The sequence below is a fragment of the Chiroxiphia lanceolata genome, chromosome 6, assembly GCF_009829145.1.
Source record: "Chiroxiphia lanceolata isolate bChiLan1 chromosome 6, bChiLan1.pri, whole genome shotgun sequence".
Lineage (NCBI taxonomy): Eukaryota > Metazoa > Chordata > Aves > Passeriformes > Pipridae > Chiroxiphia > Chiroxiphia lanceolata.
Genome location: NC_045642.1, coordinates 62257607 through 62280271, shown reverse-complemented (window position 1 = coordinate 62280271; position 22665 = coordinate 62257607). Strand labels below are relative to the sequence as shown.

The following is a 22665-nucleotide window of genomic DNA, read 5'->3' as shown; positions in this document are numbered from 1 at the left end:
TGTATTTCTGCTGGAGATCTAAACTTGATCTTGTTGTTTTCCATGTAACAGTCTTCCCACCCTGGAAAAGAAGAATGAACCAACACAGTTGAGCCTCTGGGAAGAAAATCACACCCTTCTGAAAGCTGTGTCTGACTCTTTAGCACTGGAAAAATCAGTGGCAAAAGTTCTGCTCAGGAGCAAGCCCATTATCCAGCTATTTCAGGGAGAATCTGTAACAGCAGATGAAATTTTTTAAAGATGGAATTTAAACTATTTTTATATAATCATCCACCAAATCAACATTCCTGGCAAACAAAAGCCCCCAATACTACCTTCCTCACCAAGTGGCTCTTGGAGAGGGATGAGTGAAGAGAGATTCCATGTGCTGGTGCTTCTCACCTCCAGGAAAACAAAATGGGAAGAATCTGCTTGTCACACCAGGGGTTGAGGAGGGGGTGGGTAAAAGTCAAATTCATGTCATTACTGAAAAGTAACTTTTTGGTATAGGCATTATCCCTGGGCTCATTATGAGGAGCTATGAACTCAGTTTGACCACTGTGTTGGCGGGAGTTTCTGCAGGAGTGGGGGGAATTGAAAGGGGAAAAGGATATTAAATATACAGCATTATGATAATAAACAATAAGGTTATTTTAATGCTATTCTAGCGCGGTTTTTCAAGCAATTTTAAAATTCATATGAAAAAATACGTGCACATGAGGAATTTAGGGTTAGATTTCTCCTCTCTCCCCTCCCTGCCTGCAGCTGCTCCGTTTCTCCTGGCCTGCCCTGTCTGCAGAGCGACGTGGAGTTGTGAGTAGTTTATCTTCAGAGCTGTTTTGCTGGTTTGTTTGTGTTTAGCTGAAGCCCTGATCCTCTCTGGTTAGCGTCTTTCACTGGTAATTACAGGCAGTGTACCGTGAAAAGGTTAGTTTGGTCAGTGGAGCAGAGGGCTGGGCGGGGGGAGAGGGTTAGGAGAGTTTATCAACTGATCAGAGATGCCTTGTTGGCGCTCATCCTTTGTAAACAATAAGAAATGTCAGCGTGGCTGGTTGCTGTCACTGCTGACAGTATAAAGAGCAGAGAGTGTAGCATTCTTTTGGGAAGCTGGTTTACTGGGAGAGGAAACAAGGCTATGGGATGAAGGCACTTGGTGGATATCCGAGTACCTTGGGAAAAGAGAGGAGTTTGGGCTTCTCACTCAGCGACCTAATGAAAACTAGATAAATAGTCCTGCATTTAATATATAGTTTCCACCGATTCATGCTCCTTTTGTTAGGAACAATTCCAGTCTGTATTGGAAAGAGACAGTTAAATATAAAGAAATCATTTCACATTGACAAGCAAGTTTCAGATTAAGAAGCCAGAGGAAGTTTATGAAAGAAAAGAGAGCTGCCTTCGGATAGGTAAATTTCCATTCCCTGACCTCACATTCCTTCAACTTTGCAACAAAAAAAGGGGAAAAAAAAAAATCTGATGCCTGAACAAATAGTCAAATGGTAATTGGGAAAACTAAATAAGCATCTGTGTTATGAAATGCTGGGATACAAACAGCCACAAGTAAACCAGAAACTTTGAAAGGTCTGTGAAAGAACTGCAGCAGAAATAGGAGCAACATGAAACAATTTACAAACACAAAGCTATACCTGCAGGCAAACGTTTATCTAAAGGAACAGAATGTTCTGCTATTTGGAATCTCATAGGAGAATGCATCCTGTAAAAACACAGATACTTTTCCAAGATTTAACTGGATCAGTAAAGCCAACCCACCGTGTTATGCAGCATTTCTAATATGTGGCCGATGTTCCTAAACTAAAATAAAACCCAACGTAAAATAAAGGCAGATTTCCTCCAAGAAAACAAATCACACGTGTTGAATTGTAATAAACAACATACTGTCAAAACAGTGTTATTTAAAACAACTGACAACACTTCCACATTCGCTGCTGCTTTGACACACAAAGTACTGAATGGATTTTGAGAGTTATCAGTCTATCAGTCACCCTGGGAGATTTATTGCACTCAAGTCAAATAAAACTCACAGAACTGTTTAACTCTTGATCTTCTAGACTCTGCAGAAGGGAAAGGAGAGGGAAATTAGTCTGGGAAAACAGGTAGGCTCTCTGAAGCAGAACTTTAGCTGGTGTTAACTGTCACAAGTCCCCTGCTCTCCACTCCTATATCCATAGAAATAGTCCATAGGGATAGTCCACAGGGATAGTCCACATCCATTTATAGTCCATAGAGATGGCACTGCCACATGCATGTGCATAAAAAACCACACCATAAATACATTCATATAACCAAAACACAGACATTTTTGAGAGAGAGAGGTGGTAACACTCTCAAGATTTAGTGATTTTTAACTCCAGACATGGGATACCTGGTGCTAGAGGTATCTATGCTTCCTCTGGCAACCACAGCCCTGGCAGGTGCCCTAAACTGGGCATCAACGTTGTTGAGTTTCACATTTCTCATGTTCCACTGTGAAAATGATGTTTGGTATCTCTAAGGGACACTGGAACAGAGCCCCAGCAGGCTGGAATTTCCCCTTTTATTCAGAAACATGGTTCTGGGTCACGACAGTAAGACTGGATTTAAATCCAGACACAGATGAGGCCTCTAAGCTTCCAGTGACACTGGTTTAGATGACTGGAGTCAGCAAGTATGTCATGAGCTTCACTGGGCACAAGATCAGGCCATACCTCTCATACCTAAAACTGCTTTATTTCCTGGGAAATCCTAAAGCCAGTGAAATCAGCAGGAGTTTCACCTAAAAACTTAACAACTCATTTTAGATCTTTTATTCCTCAATGATAATCTCAAAACAAAGCGAGCATTATCAGTGAGCCAGTCCTGCATAGGGGTAAGTGGAACTCTCAAATATTTCTTTTCCCTTTTCTTTCTTCGTTCTTTTTTTAATTGCAAAGTAACAAAAGGGACTCTTGCTGTTTGGATCACTTTTCATGAAGTAAATCTACAGACCCAGTCTTAAGAAACGACTGTTCTCAAACTGCTTTCTGAACTAACAAATAGTAAAAATAAAATAAAATAAAAAAGATTTGCCTGTCATGGGAGTTGGTCAATAAAATGCAACAGTGTTTATTACAACATTTAAAGTCTGTGATTAAGAACACCAAAAGGCCTAAACTAGAAAGAGTTTTAGCCTGTAATTTCCCTACAGTCCTGGCCTGTACTTCCTTATGAGTTAGCTCAGCAGGGCTTTTCTTCCATGTCCATCATCAGCTTGTAATTATTGCCATTCTCAAAGCTATGCCAGATGGGCTCTTTAGAAGCCGGCATGCAGCTTGTTTATGAGAGAGTGAGCTGTAATATTACTCTACACAGAGACCTATCTGGTCCCAGTCAAAGAGCCATCGTGTTCCCCCCTCCCCATCCCTCCTCGCTCTCCCTGCTTCCCTGGACAAGCCTCTCGGCTTCAGCTTCCCCCTCGGAACGGGCACGGCGTGGGGGATATACTGTAACCCAGAGGCTGAACTCCATCTCTCCCCGTTCCCTCCCTGACAAAGGTGTGTGGAAACGGCACAGCTCAGGCCAGACGCTGACTTTGGGGACACTTCCCCTCTTTCTCCCACTTCCTTCCTGCTCTCCGAGCTTGTTTCTCCCTTTGGGCGAGGGCTGAAGTTTGGGGACTGGATCTCCCATCCCGGGGCGAGGATAAACATTCGTGGAGAGGTTGAGGTTAAGCAGTCGTGCAGGGAACGGCGAGAGGGAATAACCCCGAGTTCATCTCGTTAGAGGCGGTCAGCGTTAGATATCTGGGAAGGCCAAGACAGTGCTTCTATCAGTAGTTAATGAGGCAGGACTTGCAACAGATAGCCACTTTTAACTTACAAAAGCTTTTAGATGTCTCTGTTTACTTTGATCCATTTCAGTTCATTTGAGCCTTTTTCTTCCCCCCCCCTTTTTTTTTTCTCCAAAGCTTCCCCCTCCCCGCAGCCACCACAGATAAACTGCCTTCCCCCTTCTCCCCCCACCCTTAACTCAAACAATAGTATCATTTACCAACTTTTATACTTAACAAGTTTGAAGATCTTTAGTCAAGTTCTGCTACAATGGCATAAAGAAAAAAACATGGCTCTTGAGAGCACCCTCATAAAGAGAGAGGGAGGGGAATCTGGCTGCAGAGACGTAATTAAAAAATCCGACTGCCGAAAGATAAATGAAAGGAAGGGGGGGTGGGAATAACAGGAAAGGCTGCATTTTCAGGAGAGATTTAAAGTTATTTGTTCCTGATTGGGGGAACTGCTCATTCTTTTATCCCTTGTTATTTTATCCATGTGATGCCAAAAGAACTTTCTTTGTTAAAATGTTCTCAGAACGGATAAAACTAATTTGCTGGAATGTGAAATAATCCAGAAAGTAAGAGGACTGTGCCTAATGTTCACAGACTGAGAATGGCAAATTAACCGGCCACGGTTTCCAGTCCCTGGGGCACAGGACTGGAATTTAAAGCTTCCGAAGAGAGCCCTGGTGCTAATGGATTTGCATGAAACTTGGCATGCTAATGGAGATTGTCTCTTGTAATGAGCTTTTAATTAGGTCTGCTTGGTGCTTGACCTTCTTGTAATATGGGGCCACTCCTCAGATGACAGCATTTCTAACCCACAGGTGTGGAAGAACAGAGCCTGTAAACAGACAGGATTTCCCTCCCCAGCATTTCCCAGATGTTGCCACTTCTTCCCCTCGGGTTGCTCTCCTCTTCATCAGTCATTATTCCTTCCCTCCTGTGAACATCCTTGCTTCCTCGATTATTATTTTGAAGGAGATTTTAAGTCAGTTGTTTTCGTTTCCTTGTCTGTTTAAAGATAATATTCCCTCCCAACTGGAAAACAAAACAAAACCAGCCACAGGAAGCTGATGTTGTAAGTACACACGGGCAGCCACAGCATGGCACAAGGATGGCTCATGGATTCTAAGAGTTCTCCAGATTCCCACTGTCCTTCCAGAAAATAAATGTGGGGGAAAGCCTTTCTTTGCTAAACAGGCGGCCGAAACAGCCATTTCTAGACAGACACATGAGCCCAATTACCGAGGCTGAGCCGCCCTCAAATAGCCCTGAACACAAGTGCATGTATTTTTGTGTTTTCACATCCCACCAGAAAGGGTTTCTTACCCCTCGCTGTGGCTCTCTGAGTCACCACTCCTGCCTTTCATGCTCACAGGGTGCCCTTCAAACGCTGCCAAGATGTGGTAACGTGCTGGAAGGCAGCGCCTTTTGGGAACTGTGTGAATCACTTCTCACAGCATCAAGCTCTCCCAGTGGAGGCTACCAGCGACCACGCTTTCCCAAATGCTCCAAATCCTCTCCCAGACCTTACAAATCTGGGTGTGAACCATCTGAATACGTCGCTAAAGGACAAGGGATGCCAGTAAATAAACATAAATCTTTCTCTCGCAGCGGCCTCTGCCTGTTCCCCTGTTTAGGAACGCAACCAGCAGGCAACCTCAGAGGATACATATTCATGGATTCATAGAGTGTGAGGCCAGAAGAAACCATTAGATCATCCAGTGTGATTTCCTATATATCACAGGTCATTAACTTTCACTGGGTTACCCCTGTGCTGAACCCAATAATTCGTGTTTGACCGAGTGTCGCTCGCTGCTGCCTGACACAAAACTTCCACAAAGGCGGCGAGTCTTCGTGCGACGACTTCAATAGATGGACAGTCTATCAGGCCTTTTGCTACAATCTTTGGGTTCTTTAATTATTAAACACCCCTCTCATTAAAAAAGGTCCCATTTTCAGTTCAAATACGTCTCGCTTCCAGCCAGCAGGTTTCTCCAATAAATTTCTCCAGTGGCATTTCTCCAATAAATTAAAAAGCACTACAAGTATTTTAGATCTGTGAAGGTATTTGCACTTTGAGATAATTAACTATCAACCTTACTTTGACAAGATAATCTAATTGAAATTAGGACATCCTTGCTTAATTTATACCTGCTGGGAGAGATTCAGAGCTACCTGCCAGCAATGAAAGTGAAAAGGCTCTGAGGAACAAAATCTGGAGGAAGGTTATTAAAGTCACTTCAGATACCTCCACAGGAGATATCCACCTCTGAGCTTGCCAGGGAAACAAATGAAATAGATAATTTAGGGAACATAAAGCCTGAGTTGGTTTAGGCAACTATGTTTGGAAGAGACTGAAACACCATAGTTCTCTTCAGTCTTTATTTTGGGAGTTAGACAAGTAGCTGAGGTGTAAAGAACTTGTGTTAATATCTGCACGTGGCCTCAGTGTTACTATTAACATCCAAGAAAAAATTATATCTCTTCATAACAATCTAATTCATAGCAAACTGAATAAAAGCTCTTTTCCTCTTTAATCTTACACACAAAGGTAGAAAACCCTGAACTGCCTTCCTAAACACCCTGGGTCTATCCAAAATAACTCTTAAAACCTTATTACTGCCACAATATGAAGCTTCCCTTCTTTCCTGAAGCGAAGGCTTCAGATGGAAAATCTGAAATTGAGTATTATAATTTAAGCAGAATTCAGATGCTCCTCTTGGCAAATGCTTCGGATGAAGATAAAGGACAAGCATAAGACAAGTTTGTCTTTGTGGAGTGAGTCATGGGAAGATCAGCTGTCAAGGCCTACAACTCATTCGGTTCTTCTCACAGATGTTTTTACAATTAAGAAAAGTGACTTGAGTGTCACGTGGGAAAAAGAATATTCCCTCAGGATTCATCCATTAACTGTGTCAGCAGTACCCCAAACCCCACATCAGAGCATGTTCCCTGCCTGTTGACAATACAATAAAGAATGACTATTTACCATATGGTAATTATAGTTCAAGATGTGTCGTCCACATGGATTCTACTTTGGCTTCTCATGTATCCATACAGGCGGTTGAGGTCTCTTGGATAGCAGTGGAAACATCTTTATGGGTGGATTTGTATTTCTTGTGTCTTCAGGTGAGCCACCACGACCACAAAATACTTGGTGAATGCCCCAGGGCAGTGAAAAGGTCAAAGAGGAAAATCCATAGTTGAATCCTAGTGAGATTTCCTTATGGATGACTCGAGGCACTTTCTGTAAAGCGAACGAACAAGCAGATGAAAGACAGTGTCTTACCCCCAGCTCTGTAATGAGGTATTGGGGAGGAGTGTTGAAAAGCCATGGAAAGTTGCTGAGATATTCAAAACCCAGGAGGGGATGGTAAATCTTCTTTTTTTTGCAGGTGAAAAAACAGGAGGAATTAAGGAAAAAAACCCCAACATGTCCTGATTGTAAATTCCAAGGACATCTCCTCTGGATGTGTAAGTTACAGTAGAACCTACAGAGGTGAGATCCAGGAACAAGCTGTGGAGAGATTTTGTGCCTATCACATTGCTAAGAGTTCGTGTACAAGTAAGGAACTGTTTCTTCTTTTCCCAGTAATTATTAATCCCCTCAAGTGGCTATAAAATGTTTTTCTCAAGTCTGTTGCAGCTTGGATGCTTGATATGACACATATGAATGTATTAAAATTGACAAATGATGCAAATTGGAATTTTCTACCAGAATTTTCCTCCCCAGGTGGTCTAAGTCCTCCTGGTGAAGAAGCAGGAATGCTTCTTGGAAGTCTGACAGGTAACATCCACTCTAGATACACAGAGAAGACAAAATCAAGATTCCCAGTCCTGAAAAGGTGTGATGGGTCCTATTTTCCAATAAACCACATTGGACAGGAACTAAACTGCATAATCCAGTGTGATGGTGTCTCATATAAATAAAGTGATGGTGTCTCATATATCCAGTTTATTAAACTTGCTCCTGGTCTCTCATGTTTCACACTTCCAGCAAAAATAAGTGATGTAGTTACCACTTGAACACTTAAGGTGGAAATCTGTTAATTTGTTGGACAGGAATTCAGGATGAGTCTTAATAAAATGTCTTCTTGTGAAAAAAACCCAAGATGAAAGAGATCTACCATTAGTGGACAGTTGAAAAAGAGAACAGAAGGGTAACAAGCAAAAAAAAGGTCTCGTGAGCACAGTCAGAATTCAAGAAAAGCTCAGAAGAAAACAATTTGCAGGTAAGTAAGTCCTCTTGAAGCCTTTTATTGACCTTTTTAACAGGGGTGTGAAAATGTTGAGCATTCCTCAATTCTCCAAAGGCTCACTACCATTTCAGCAGGTATCCTCAAACATTTGGAATCTGCCTTCTAGATGGAAACAGCAGATGACAACAGGCCTGGAGAGAAAATTGCATTTATTTATCTTCAAGGTACACTGTTCCAATCTTTCCAGCTAAGGAGGATATTTTATGCACTTCAAGAACAGGCTGACTTTGCCTCAATGAAATTAGCAACTTCCTGGATAAACTGTGGAATGGAAACAGTGCAAATGGGGATACAAAGTTCAGCCATGCTATGGTGACATCACATCCTCAGTGAAAAGAACCAGCATTTGGTGGATCATCACTTTTTGCAGCTCAGAAAACCAATACTGTTTTGGCTAAAAAAGACTCCCCGAATCTTCTTAGTGTGTTCTTCTGCCAGCATTCTGAATTAGGAGGAGTTGGAGGGAATGTGGATAGCATTTCCAGCCTCCACAGGGAGAAGTTTCCAGCCTCCACTGGTGAAAGAGGCCAGGATACAATCAGCTAAAAGTTTAGTCCCTAAACAGAAGTTATATTTTCTGTTACCTCCAATTGCAAATACAGGTGCATCTATGAACTCTTTTTTCAAGATTATTGACCATATTGTCTAATTTCTCAGGGGCCACATCCTTTGAACTTCTTTATGGGGTGATCTCACAGAGACCTTCTGCACTAGAAAGGTGACAAACTTAAGAGATTGTGCTGACTCGAGTTTAAGGTCTAATTTGAATTTAAGGTCTAACTGAATTGAAACTGCCTTCTTACCCCTGAGATTAGACCTCACTCTCCTCAAATACAAGACTATGTGTGAGTTTGAATGTCCAGTGGATGTCTGTCTGTACAGCACATATAGGTGAGAGCTTGAGAAGTGTCATACTGGGTCAGAGCAAGCACCAGTATCCTTTTCCCAGTAGTGATACTAAGGAGACACTCAGGAAAGAGGAAGAACAGGACAATCATTTATGATACTTGGCCTGCACACTGTTCAGCACCAACTGTGCTCAGCCTGGTGGATCTCATGGTTCTTCCATTTAGAAACACCCTTAAAACTGTTTGCATCCATCTACACATCCTCTGTCAAGGAGCTCCAGGGATGCCCCACCCTTCTCTTCTGTCTGGTTTGAACAGGACTCCCAGAAGCTGAATTAGCTCCCATTGCCCTCCAGCTCTCAGACTGATCCACAAACAATTGATCCCCATGGATACCCTCTGCACCAGCCAGTCTTGACAGCTTTTCCAGGCTGACAAATGCCAACCACCATCCTGGTCATTCAGCAGCCCTGTTCTTCTTCTCCGAAGGTTCCTGAGAGAATGGCTGGAGCTGTGCCAGGGAATGGTTAGGTCGGATAAGAGGAAAAGGTTCTTCCCCCAGAGGGTGATTGGGCACTGAACAGGCTCCCCAGGGCAGTGGGCATGGCCCCAAGGCTGCCAGAGCTCAAGGAGTGTTTGAACAATGCTCTCAGGGACAGGGTGGGATTGTTGGGGTGTCCTGTGCAGGGCCAGGGGTTGGACTCGATGATCCTTATGGGTCCCTTCTAACTCAGGATATTCTATGATTCTGTGATTTCAAGATAAACAAGTGGGCAATAAACTGATGTATAGAACAGATCTCTTTCCATGTGCACTCCCTTCCTAGTAATTCCTAAAATATGATTTGGTGTTTTTTGAGTGCTATCAACCATTGAACTGACATTTTCATAGAAGTATCCAAGAAAACTAGTGACCATTGCATCTTTCTCCTGCATGGCAGCAGTGAGCTGAAAGCTCCTCACACATGAAGCCCAGTCTCCCGGTGTGCACCCATTCACAGGTAGGTCTGTTGAATTTCAGCCTCTATTTTGTTGACCAATCACTCACTTTTGCCAAGCTCTTTTACATTCTTTCCCTATCCATCAACAGCTTTATTCCCCTGACTAAATCCTGCCTCACCACCAGATTTTCTCACTGTTTTTTCTCACCTCCCCTGACCACTTATGAGTGCATTGAACAGCACAGGCCCCAGCTCAGGAATCCACTTCCCTCACTGCCAGAACTGATCATTTATTTCTCTGTCTCCTGTTGTTTTAAGTTGGTTATTTATCCATGCAAGGACCTTCTCTCCTACCTCATGGATGCTGAGTTTCATTAAAAGCCTTCTGTGGGGAATTTTATGTATAGTCTTTTGGAATTCCCAAGAGGATTATATCCATCAGAGCAGTCTTATTCACTTGTTCATTGATCCCTCCAAAGAACTCCAAGATATTTCTAAGATGAGACTTCCATTCACAGGTACCGTGATGACTCTTCCCAAGTGAGTCATATTTATGCACATGTCCACTATTTTATACCAATTTGTCCATATAAACACCTTTATTACACTTCTGTAATTCTCTGGATCCTGGATAAAGCCTTTTGAAGAACTGGTCTTACATTTGACTCTCCTTACACTGGAAAAGACCGGGAAAGCTGGAAGCTGTAAGGCTCACACAAGTGACCCATGGAGCAGCTGTTCAGAGACTATCTTGTCTTTACAGCCCACAGAAATGCTCAGAGCTCAGCCAAACTGCTCAGCTCAGGCACCAGAGGTCTTAATTGCCATGATTGCTATTGCTCTCTGCATGGTAACTTTATTTACAAGCTCTGCAAACATCCAAAACCGTAAACCCACTGCCCTACCCAGACACTGCCAGTTTACACCCCAAATTATTTCCACTTTGCAAAAGCAGACAATGAGGGCTTTGTTTGAGAAAAAAACACAAGTAAACCAACAAATAAACAAGACAAAGATAGACCCTGGGGACAAACAGTTCAGCCTGGGGCATTTACAGTGTGGTTTCTGTTATCAAGCCTAAGTGATCCTGGTGAGCAGGGCAGGGAATCTTTCTGCAGCCACCTCAGCGAGGGAGGCCACCACCCCAACACCCTCCTGTTCCTCATCATTTCCCAGCCCAGGTGCTCAGAACAGTGTTCCTGAATGATGTAGCTTCTCCTCAAAAATTAGGGTTTTTTCTAGGGTTTTTTACCCCTCCTGCTTTCCCGTTCATTCCCCTCCTTGTGACTCTGGTTCCAACACCCTCATGTTCCTTCCACATCTGCCAAATGTTTTCCAGCAACTGCATCTTCCTGTCTCACCTTGTCCATACCTTTACCCCTTTCATCCCCAAAACTAAACTACCTCATCCATTTACTTTAGTGCTTCCCAATTAGTTCAACTCCTCAGGGTAGAGACCCCTTTCCCTTGGGCTCCCAGCATTTTAATGGTTGACTCTTAATATTAATTCACTTTCTTTTATGTGCATCAGTGATGAAGGGTCAGACTGTAATCACTATTTTACACATGACACTTAATCAGAGAGAATCTAAGTTACTTACTGAGGCTCACAGAGACAATCTGTCACAGCAGAAGACTGAACCCATGGCTCCCAGGTCCAAAGGAAATGCTGTTATGATGGACCAGGTGGTGATCCCACTGTGGAAGTGGTGGTGGGACGTGACAGAAAGAAATGAATTATTCTAGATTCGTATTCCTCACCCTGGTCCATGTTCTGTAGTGGTCATATCCCAGGTCTCTTTAAGTAGTTAAAGCAGGAAAAATGGAGTGGTTGCAGCCTCATCCTGAGATAAACCACTATCAGAACTCTGCAGCTCAGCTAAAGGAAGGCATCCAAAAAACATTTGCCAGCTGAGCAGGGCAGGGATTTTGTGTAAAAGGAGCCTCAGCAGTGGGTAAGCCCGGCAGCCCTGGCAGCACCAGCCTGTTTGTGCTAATGATGACAGCTGCACAGAACTGGGAAAGTTTGGAACTTTGAGTGTTTCCAACTCATCTAGTTGCCCTTTTCGGGAGTGCTGTCCAACTGGAATGGCCCGAGGCCTTGTCTCACCCCTCCCTGGAAATGGAAAGGCAGCTGGTATATTCCACACTGTACCAACGGCCTGTAAAAATTTATGTTATCCAGCTGGCCAGGAACAGGAGGAGTTTCTAGTGCTAGAACCATGCTCAGGGACTGGTGCACTTCCCCAGTGCCTGTGGAGTAAAAGGAAGATGGGTCTCAGCCTCAGGACTCCACTCCTGCTCGTGGGTCCCATGCCTGTGGACCCCTTGTCGTGCAAGCATTCCCAGACAGATCAGGGAACAAAGGGTCAGACTTCCTTAGATTACTCACATGAACCAAACAAGTGGGATTTGGCCTGAATACAGGAATCAGTCAGTTATCCACTGCTAAAATATAGTGGATAATTGAAGATGAAAGGCAGCTGTAAACAAACAGCAGACCAGAATATTACACTCTGCAGCAGCACTAGGGCTGAGCAGCGCATGGAAAAGTACATTCCTATCCATATGAAATGGCAGGATAAACTTGGATAAACAGGACGTCATTATCAAATTATGGGTCAGATAAAGTGTCCTCTGCCACACAGACGAGAGCGAATGTTGTCACCCACAGAGCAGGCGATGCCAGGAACTGGCCCCTCCTGCCTGGACACAGAGGTAGAGATGAAAGTCAGGGAGGAAGGGAAAGGGGAAAGAGCTGTGAAGAGTGAGGTTTGCTGCTCCTGCTGCTGGGGGAGAAGGAGGGGACAGCAAGATTGCTGCTGCTGCTGGGAAAGGCCACCTCCTCCAAGCGCCCCAACTTCTTCACCAAAGCAGTAATAGAAGAAATGGCTTTCCCAAGGTCTGACATGCACTGAGCAGGTGGCAAGGACAAGGGGTCTGCCAGCTCCAAAACACCTTTGCCTACAACTGCAACCTGCCCTGGTCCAATTCAGTTTTCAGATGAAATGACTGAATATGCCAAGGAACACATCCTGCCCTTGGTTCTTCATTTCACCAACAGAGAGCCAGAGCCACCTCTCCATTTGCCCACTCCCACAGTGGATGTCTGAAATACCTCCTGACACCCCATGATGACATCCTCGTGCTGTCCCATGGCACAGAGCATCTGCTAAAATCCACCATCCTGCCACATGTGCAGGATCTCCCAGCTGAGCAGCTCCAAAGACCAGCCCTGTCAGGTCCTGCACAGCCCTGGCTGCAGCCCAGCTGATCCCAACAGGAAAAGAGAAGTGTCAGTCTCACTTACTGCGAATGACACAGCCACAGGGTGAGACTGAGCTTTGGCTCAAAGCCTTCACTGTGGTCATTCCTGCACCACCCCCAAGGAACTGGGAGAATAAAGTATCACCCCTTCCCTGCTCAGCACCTGTTGCAGAGTGGGGGGACACACAGCAGTCCTGTGGCCAGAACATCTTGATTTCCCCCCATTCCAGCTCAGCTCCACTGGCTGGTAAAGTGTGGGAGAAATGATAATAGCCTGGGTTTCTTCCTGACCTTCTTCACCACTTCCCTGCCCATCTCTGCACCATCTCTCCTGCCCCTCATGCCTGGGGGAAGTGGGGAGCCAGAGGCTCCCATGCTGGGTGGGAACCTTGCACGTCCTCGTGCAGCTGCACTATGGCTGGTCCAGTCGAGCACATACTACAGAGATGATTCAGGCGCAGTAAACTCACCACAATCTGTGACTTTTCCTTTTTTAAACACGATCATTTCGTTTCCAAGAACGGGCCAATAGCTTTTATAAGCCCTACAAATATTCACCTTTAAAAATATGCTCCTTCTTTCTGGAGAAATTACTTTTATGTCTATTTTTAAAGTACAAAGGAGTTGTGGTTCTCCGTGTGGTTTTACAGTTTATGGTCCCACACATTTTGCAAACTGTAAAATACGGATGTTTCCCTAGTGGAAAAATTTCACTATAAAAAATTCATGGAGTTTCCTGTTTTCACATGGGGCTTCAGTATTTTCTCTTTAGAAAAAAAAAAAATCACCCCTGTGGAAGAATCTGGTAGAGCTTAATGGCAAAGGAGCAGCTACAGATGTGGGAAGTGTCCAACAAAATGCAGCGGGAAATGATAACCTCTGTTAAGAAAGTCATGGAGTAATTCAGAAGTTCCTATTACTGTTTTCATTGACTGATTTGTACCTTCCTATAGCAGGTTATTTTTCACTACAAATTGACTGGGTTCAACCTTGTTAAATCACATTTTCCACTGAGGTGGAACAGGGTAGCAGCACAGAACAGAGCTCACAGCCCAGGAGGGCTTTGGGACACCCCAGGGACAGAGGGATCACCCTGAAGGCAGCTCTGGGCCAGGATCCTGGTGTGTGCAGGATCTATGACAGTGACTTCACAGAGTGGGGCTGACAAGAGGGACCAGGACAGTCCTGGGAAAAGGATCAGCAGGACACTAAGCATAAGGAGGGCATTGCACCCACACCACATGCTGCATAGGGTTATAGCAGAGGGACTGAAACATCATAGAGTGATTTGGGTTGGAAGGAACCTTAAAGACCATCTTGTTCCAACCCCTGCCATGAGCAGGGACGCCTTCCACTATCCCAGGTTGCTCCAAGCTCCATCCAAACTGGCCTCAAACACTTCCAGGGATGGGGCAACCACAGCACAGCTTCTCTGGGCAACCTGTGCCAGGGCCTCACCACCCTCACAGGGAAGCATTCCTTCCCAATATCCCATCTAATCTTGCCCTCTGGCAGTGGGAAGCCATTCCCCCTTGTCCTGTCACTATCTTACCCCTTCCTCAGGAAACCTCCCCATGTTAGTACTGGTTGGAGGAACTTTTGAGGGGCAAAGGAAAAAAAATATGCCACAGGACAGTAACCAAGGACCTGAGGTCTCCTAGGATGTCTGGGTGGCCGGTGCAACTCGGATACCACTCGTTACTCAGGGCTTAAAGTGCTTAAAGGCAAACCCTCCCTCTCCTCAGCTTCTCCTTTCTATCCCTCACACCTCACTTGTGTACAAGAGTGACAATGTGACTTGTGGCAGCAGCAGGATGTCCCTCCATACACACCCTGTAGGGGAGCACTTGGTGTCAGATGAGGACTGATCCAATAGCCCTGAGAGAGAGGAACACTGATACAGCCTGGGGTGAGAACTGGCTTCCTCCCTTCCTCCTGGAAAGCAGGATCCTGGATTACAGCAATGACAGCAGCAAGAATAATACCCATCCTGTGTGTTCAAAGGCCTGCCCATTATTTTTCTGGCTGTACAAATGGGCCTGTTGACAAATATTACAGCTCAACACAGACTCTGCTTCCCCTGTATCAGTAAATCACCACAGCTGCAGCAAAGCTACGAGTATTTGTCTCACAATACTTTACATACAGTCACGATCTGAGCCCTCACAGCTGCCTTTTTCACTCTATTTATTGGGATTTCAGCAATACCTGGACAAAATTACAGCCTTGCTTATCACATACTTACCACATACTGTTGTCATATAATGCTTATCACGTAACACTGTTGGTATTTTCAGTGTAGCTCAGAGGCAAAGCCCACCAGCTGCATAACAAATCTTTTCCTAGGACTTTTGGCACCTGGAACAATGTCTTCAAACCTCTACAAGACCTTGTGAAAGGGATTCTTTTGTCACAGAAAGAACAGTTTTTTTGGCCTGTCATCTCTGTCACCCCGCATGAATTTGCCAAATCAGAAAATCCAGTGCTGTCAGTGGAGATCTCCCCAGTTCAGTTCAAGACTTTCAATCTAGAATCAATTGCTGGAACCTGTAGACAACATGAGGCTGCCTGCAGTGCCCCAAGGGACCTGGGAGCCACACTGGAACATCTTCCTTTGCTACAGAAAAGCCCTGGAAATTTAGGTAAGGGGACATAGAAGTCCAGAGATGTGTTACAGCCACACAGCCAGGCAGTGCAGAGCCATCAGTTGAGCAATTATTTCTTATTTTTTTAAAGTATTCTCTGCATTCCCTCTGCAATCCTCTGTTTTTCCACCCTGGCTCAAAGGCTGACCAGAGCTGGGCACAGGTAGCTCTGTATATCCACAGGCTGTCATGGCCAGGCCGAGCAGGACTGTGGTGCACGAGCTGGTGACAGATTTCTCCACACCCAAGGTCTCTACGAGCTTTTCTCCTTGGGCTGAGAAACAGCACAGCTTCACATCCCAGAACTCAAACTCAATTCACTTCCTACTCCCCCTCTATATTCCTTCTTTTTTTTTTTTCTTTTTTTTTTTTCCCTCTTTTTTTCTTTTTTAACTGAATGGCCATAAACTTCACCAGCAGATTCCATACGGGTTATGTTACACCACCACCTGACTCCAAATCAATTACAGTCCAAAGGGATAGAGTTGCAGAGAGTCTGTGAAGCCCAGCCCTGGGGTTTCCATGTGGGACAGAGAAACTACAGTGCTAAGAACAGAGCCTGGAGATCCAGCTGAAAGAACTGAGTGATTTCACGATGAAAGCATGGGATGGGAGGCAGGAGAGCCAGGTCTGTGTGCCCTGCTCAGAATATATGAGATCGATCTCTTTATTTCATATCTCAGCATATGGCTCCTTGCACACCAGAGTCCCCCATTTTCAAGGCTTCTCAGTGCTATCATAACCCAAATATTTCATTATAAAGGTGCGGAATGTTTTCTGGAAGCCTAAGACACTGTGAGGGTCCGAGATTCTGTTTCAGCACAGCACCAGAGATTTCCACTGCAATTCTAAGAAATATGAGCACACTGATCAGGTAAGAACTACCAGAATAAACCATTTTCTTCTCTGACATCCATCATTAGGAGGGAAATCACAGATGATGAGAATGGAAGGGACCTAATTCACTAAGTTCTGTTTCCTGCTGTTACAAGCAACCTTGTGGGATAATCCTTTTCATAAGTCACACCTGTTTGTTTGTCAGGTGTATCTTACAAGGCTGAACTTCAGGTGTAACAGAAGAAAGCAAACAGCACTTTCTCTGCAAGAAGTGCCTGTGAAGGGTACGGCCACAGAGAGGAGATTAGGCAGGTTGTGGATGCCACAGATCTCAGGAATGAGGCCCTCCACCACCTACACCAGCTGTGCTCCACACCAGTGAAACCACACAGAGCACAGAGGGCAAGTGACTTTGTGCTTATACACAGGAAAGGCTGAGCACAGGGACTGCTCATCTCTCTTTCCTCATGTCTTCCCAAGGGAGACTGGAAAAGGGGTAGAAAATACAATATTTCTTACAACCCTGGTACACACAGTGTACAAGCACAGCACCGTGTTGAAATATCAAAGGTCACTTGTTTTCCACCGGTCTCAGCAGAAGCTGGAACATTCCTAACGAAAGGAAGTTCAGCTCCTTCCCACCCAGTCCTCTTCAGCTGCTTCAGCTTAAGGTTGAACTCACCAAATCCAGAAAAATCTCTGAGACTCACAGCTCTTTATCCTTCGCTTATCTCACTGAATGGAGAAAAACAGCAATTACCAGGCACTGTTGTAAGAAAGAAATGGATACAGGGCCTGGTGAAACATCCCTGCGTGTCCCAGTGGGGCACAGCCTGAAGTCTTGGCTCAGTTTTTAACTCAGCACAGCTTGGAAGGATATTAAAGAAGGGATAATGAAAGAAAGAAGCGAAGATTTCTGGATAAACCAGTGGAAGATGCTGTTGCTAAGCACCTGTTCGATAAGTTACATAAAGAAACATGACACACCACCCAAAAGCCTGAAGCCAAATTTCTCTCTGGCATAACCCTACTAAATCAATCAAATTACACATGGAATGAACTTAGTCCAACACACCTCTGCTTAGCAGCCACTCAGGGTTTGCCCTGCCCAGTTTTAGCACTGTTCCTCCACAAGAGTTGGGATGCAGACCAGGGAGTTCACCGGAAAGTCAGCCTTTGTAGATTTGGAGTTATGGGCAGGGGAGGGGGGTTGCTGTTCCTCTCTTGCCTAACCTGCCTTGAACTTCCCTGCTGCAGGAGCTCCCAGCTTAGCACATATTTTAGCGCCTTTCAGGGCATTCAAACCAACGTAGGCGCAGAAAGGGGAAAAAAAAAAACCCTTCACTCGCCAGCTTTTGATACAACCTGGAAAACAAACAGCTTGGAAGAGTTCCTTTTTCCTCAGCAGTGAAAATCGTGGTAAAGCACCATCTTGATAGTTCCCAAAGAGATTCATTTACAAAGATCAGTATAGGGGAGGCTTGTTTGGTCTCCCGAGATGTATCTCATCCTCTGACAATTCACTGAGACCTTTGCTGTATCTCGCTATATGTGTATAATTATCTGCTCTGATACCTGAGCTTCTATGCAACGGTCTTACTCCAAGTAATCCAAACTATCCCCAAGGCATGGCACACACAGAATGGTCAGGGGAGAGAGGGGAGGAGGGGCAGCGGACTTCCCTCGTTTGCCGCTGGAAATCGGCATTTTAGGGCCTTGTAGTCATTTCCTTGCTAGTGTGAGGAAACTTTTTGTACATTTATATAAAATAGGAGGCCAGAAGTGCACACCCCCATCTTACTTCCTAATATATTATGTTCTCCCCTGCCGAGTCCTGGGACTTAGTCTGGATTTGGTAACTGAAGTAATATAAATGTTAGCTAAGAAGTATTCCAGCAATATGGTTCCAATTTAACCTTGTTTTGAAGTCTAAAGAACTAATATGTCTCAGAGATTCTTCACTGGATGTTTAGCTCTAATGTAATTTGTGCAGGAGTGCACACTGCTCTCTAGAAGCCCTTCTGTGACACTCCAGAAAACAGGTTCCTTCTCAAGCAGGATAGAATCACAGAATCATGGAATGGTTTGGGTTAGAAGGGATCTTCAAGATCATCTAATTCCAACGCCCCCAGGGTTGGGAATCTTCCACTAGACCAGGTTGCTCAGAGTCCTGAGTCCTAGAGGATGCAGAGCAACCACAAGCTCTCTTGCCTCTTGTGGATTTTGGGGATTAGCTTAGGGAATGTCATCCTATTTGCCAGGCCTTGTGGATAAACGAAGGCTGCGTGTCGCCGCTGGTTTCACTCCCCTTTTCCTCTTGTTTTTCGGGGGCAAAACAAGCCACCTCTGAAGGAAGCCATGCTCTGCAAGCTGTTTGCACTTTACTTCAATAACATGCTTCTTGCAACGCTGCCTTTATTTGTGTAGACATGCATTCTCAAGGTTTGCCTGCCCCCTTTTCCTCCCTCACACCCCTACGGAGCCCCTGCCTGAATCCAAGTAATGAGCTAACCCATGGAACTCATTGCCCTTTATCTTGCTGGGGAACGTGCACCTTTTGAACTGCCATCTGCAGATTGTGTTGATGCACTGACTTGTTAACTGTGCCATACTGTGAAGGAAATGGCATGATTTAGATCAAGTGCTCTGGACGGCTGTTCATAAGAAACACTTGAGCCAAGCTGTTACTGCTCAGGATGTGCCCTGGGGAGAGGGGTTTCGTTTCGGGTCATGCTCTTGCCTTGTATGAGGGCAGGCGCAAAGTACTGAAATCACAGTCCTTCCCTGAAGCTGAGGGGAGGGGGGAGGAGAAACATTATGAAACCATAGAAGCGAAGCTGCCAAATTAACTTCTCACCCTTTCAATCACACTCCAGAGGATAAAAGCCTAACATTTCTGCCTCAGAAACAGGCTCAGTTTACACCAAACAAGTTATTTCTCTAATTTATCAGACTTGCCAGCTATCATTCTAATTATTGGAAACCTCAGAGTTTTTATGAAGTCAGATGTACGGCGTTATTTGCATGGTTGTAACGTATCACCAGCTAAATAGGTCTTGGGAAAAGAAAGGCTTTTTGGAAAGGGATCTGCAGGTTTCCTCGCACAGTCAGGGGTTTAAGAACACTATCACTGGGAAAAAAAATGGTTCTGGATTTAATTTTCTTCAAAAAAAAAAAAATGCTACTTCCAACATAATGTAGCATAGCTCAACACGAGAGGAGGAGGTTGTGACAGAAAGCTCATCAAAAGGCTCCCGTTGACTTTCACTGGCTTTGGATCAGCCCTTAATTCTTCATCTTCCCTCGTACAGCAGCATAATCATGGAAACAACCTAACCTAACACCAGCAGCCAGGTCAGGCAGAGGAGGAGGCAGCCAGAGCCATGTAGACAGGCTGCTCGCCCAGCCGTTCCCAACACAAACACTGATTTGTCCATTCTATGTAAATGGATGATTAGAGTCATTCTCTAAGACAAATTTACTTTTCTGCACACTCTAAATCTGTTTAGTCACTTTAAAGGTGTCAATTATTGGAGCATGCTAAGACTATGAATTTCTTAGTAATAGCTTTAATAACATTTTGAAATGAAAAGCAGATACCTTGAAGTTGGCTTACTTTGAAAAGACATATGAGCAGATCTGGTTTTAATTTATGTCCTATTCTACATCTGGAATCCCTTATAATTAAAACTAAAAGCTGGACTACTACTTCCACCTGTCAAATGATGAAAAGATGAATGCACTAATAGCTTACTAAATGGCCCAACATGATCGAGTTTACTTTCCCGTTCCATACAGTAAAAAAGGGGTTTGGACAGGGGGCTAAAGGTCTTTGGTCATTACTAGTAACACACTTTCAGTGTTAACCCACCTACCCCAACACCACCACTGGTGTCTTTTAGCACTGAGAGCCCTAAACTGCACTTTGCATTTTGATTAGATGTGTGTAACCAGCTCTGCTGCTCCGGCCTTTCAAGTGTTCCCGATCCGCAGGTGGATTTTCTCCCCTATAACTGTTTTCAGCCACCCCGCATTTTTCTTCCTCTCATTTTATTCTCTCGTTAACTACTTTAATCCATCAAGTTTTCCATGTGTATTTCTGAGGCACTCTCATCCCAAATGACAGCTTTGCCATTGATGTGAGCAGTTCAGGCCATGTGGCAACTTGGACTCTATTTTTACATCTTCTGCCATCCCTTTATGATCCTATCCCCTCCCATTCCTGTTGATCCACCTGTCTCATCTTAATGCACTGTCTGGCTCAAGACAATTTCCCTGCAAGCATTTGTACAGAACCAAACAAAACTGGACCCTCAAAAGATAAGTAGGGCCTTGAGGTACAGACACAATACAAATAAAATGGCAGCTGTTTGATTAACAGCCTAAAACACAATAAAAATATTTTCCTACAGAAATACTGAACAATTTTTCCCTAATGTGCTGATACATCTCCCATGGGTATTTATAGATGCACAGACAGATTTGAAACATTTTAAGGGAACTCATGAGATTCCAGCTCTCCTGTGTGAGCCCACAACCTCTGGAGCACATCTCCCATGGAGCCAGGTTGGGAGAGCTGGGGGTGTTCAGCCTGGAGAAGAGAAGGCTCCGAGGAGAACTTAGAGCCCGTTCCAGTGCCTAAAGGGGCTCCCAGAGAGCTGGAGAGGGACTGGGGACAAGGGCCCGGGGTGACAGGACAAGGGGGAATGACATCTCACTGACAGAGGGAAGGGTTAGATGGGATATTGGGAAGAAATTCTTGGCTGGGAGGATGGTGAGGCCCTGGCACAGGTTGCTCAGAGAAGCTGTGGCTGCCTCATCCCTGGAAGTGTCCAAGGCCAGGCTGGACGGGGCTTGGAGCAACCTGCACTAGTGGAAGGTGTCCCTGTCCATGGCAGGGGTTGGAACTTGATGACCTTTAAAGTTCCCTCCAATCCAAATTATTCTAGGAGTCTCTGATTCTTTTGGCCCTTCAGAGCCATTCTTTCCAGCATAAGTTTGACCATTTATCTTTAAAGATGTTGAAAAAAACCCCCATACCCAAAAAACACCAGAGGGGTGAATCCATTTGCAATGCTATACCATGGAATCGTGGAATGGTTTGGGTTGGAAAGCACCTTAAAGACCATCTCATTCCAACCTCCTCCATGGGCAGGGACACCTTCCACTATCCCAGGTTGCTCCAAGCCCCATCCAACCTGGTCTGGAACAATTCCAGGGATCCAGGGGCAGCCACAGCTTCTCTGGGCAACCTGTGCCAGGGCCTCTCCACCCTCACAGCCAGGAATTCCTTCCCAATGTCCCATCTAACCCTGCCTTCTGTCAGTTTGAAGACATTCCCTCTTGCACTGTCACTCCATGCTCTTGTCAAAAGTCCCTCTTCAGCTCTCCTGTGCATATCCATTTTTTTTTAAATAAAAGTAGGACCAAAGGAATTTGTTTCAAAAGGAAAACTTTGGTTCTGTCCTCGTGGAATCCTTGGAGCAGCCAGCCAGCTGTGTGGGCCGGCTCTGAAGATTAATTGTCTCATTGCCTGCTCTTGTTTCCTCTGTTCATAGCAATATGAAAATGTCCAACCTGGAAAACAGGATTTTACCCTGTTTTCTAAATAGCTTGGAATAATCCAAAAATGTGAAGGTGTCCAGCCTTGATAAAGCAGTCTAATTAACACCGTTGTTGGTATCCTCACAGCTATTGCTACTTCCAGTGAATAAACTCCCCCCCTCCAGTAGTTCCCACAGTTCTGAACGTTGCTGAATAAATTATTTTCATACTGCTTGTGTTCCTCAAAGGAAAAATTAAAGTCTTGTCTCCTGAGTCGCCAGACAGCTGCCCAAACGCCTCCTTGGCATGAAAATGCCAAGGGACAGGAATATTCCAGCAAAATGCTTTAGCTCAGAGAGGGAGCTATGGAAAAAGCTGTCCCAAATATTACAAATGCGCAGCACTCGGCCTCTTACGTCAATGCAAAGAGTAATGTTTCGGCTGCCCCAGCAAGTAGGAAATGATGCAGGTATTAAACATTATTACGAGAACAGAGACACATTAGTTACTGCTTATGCAGTGGGACTGTGAATGG

The 22665-nt window shown here is 44.7% G+C and overlaps 1 long non-coding RNA gene across 1 annotated transcript in view; it reads right to left on the bottom strand.

Moving 5' to 3' along the window:
* Positions 1-3417: 3417 nt before the first annotated feature.
* LOC116788982 overlaps positions 3418-22665 on the bottom strand; it is a 41555-nt gene continuing 22307 nt past the window's right edge. The window contains exon 4 of the long non-coding RNA XR_004357828.1: positions 3418-3758. This is a non-coding gene — a long non-coding RNA (uncharacterized LOC116788982). The remainder of the gene's footprint in view (positions 3759-22665) is intronic.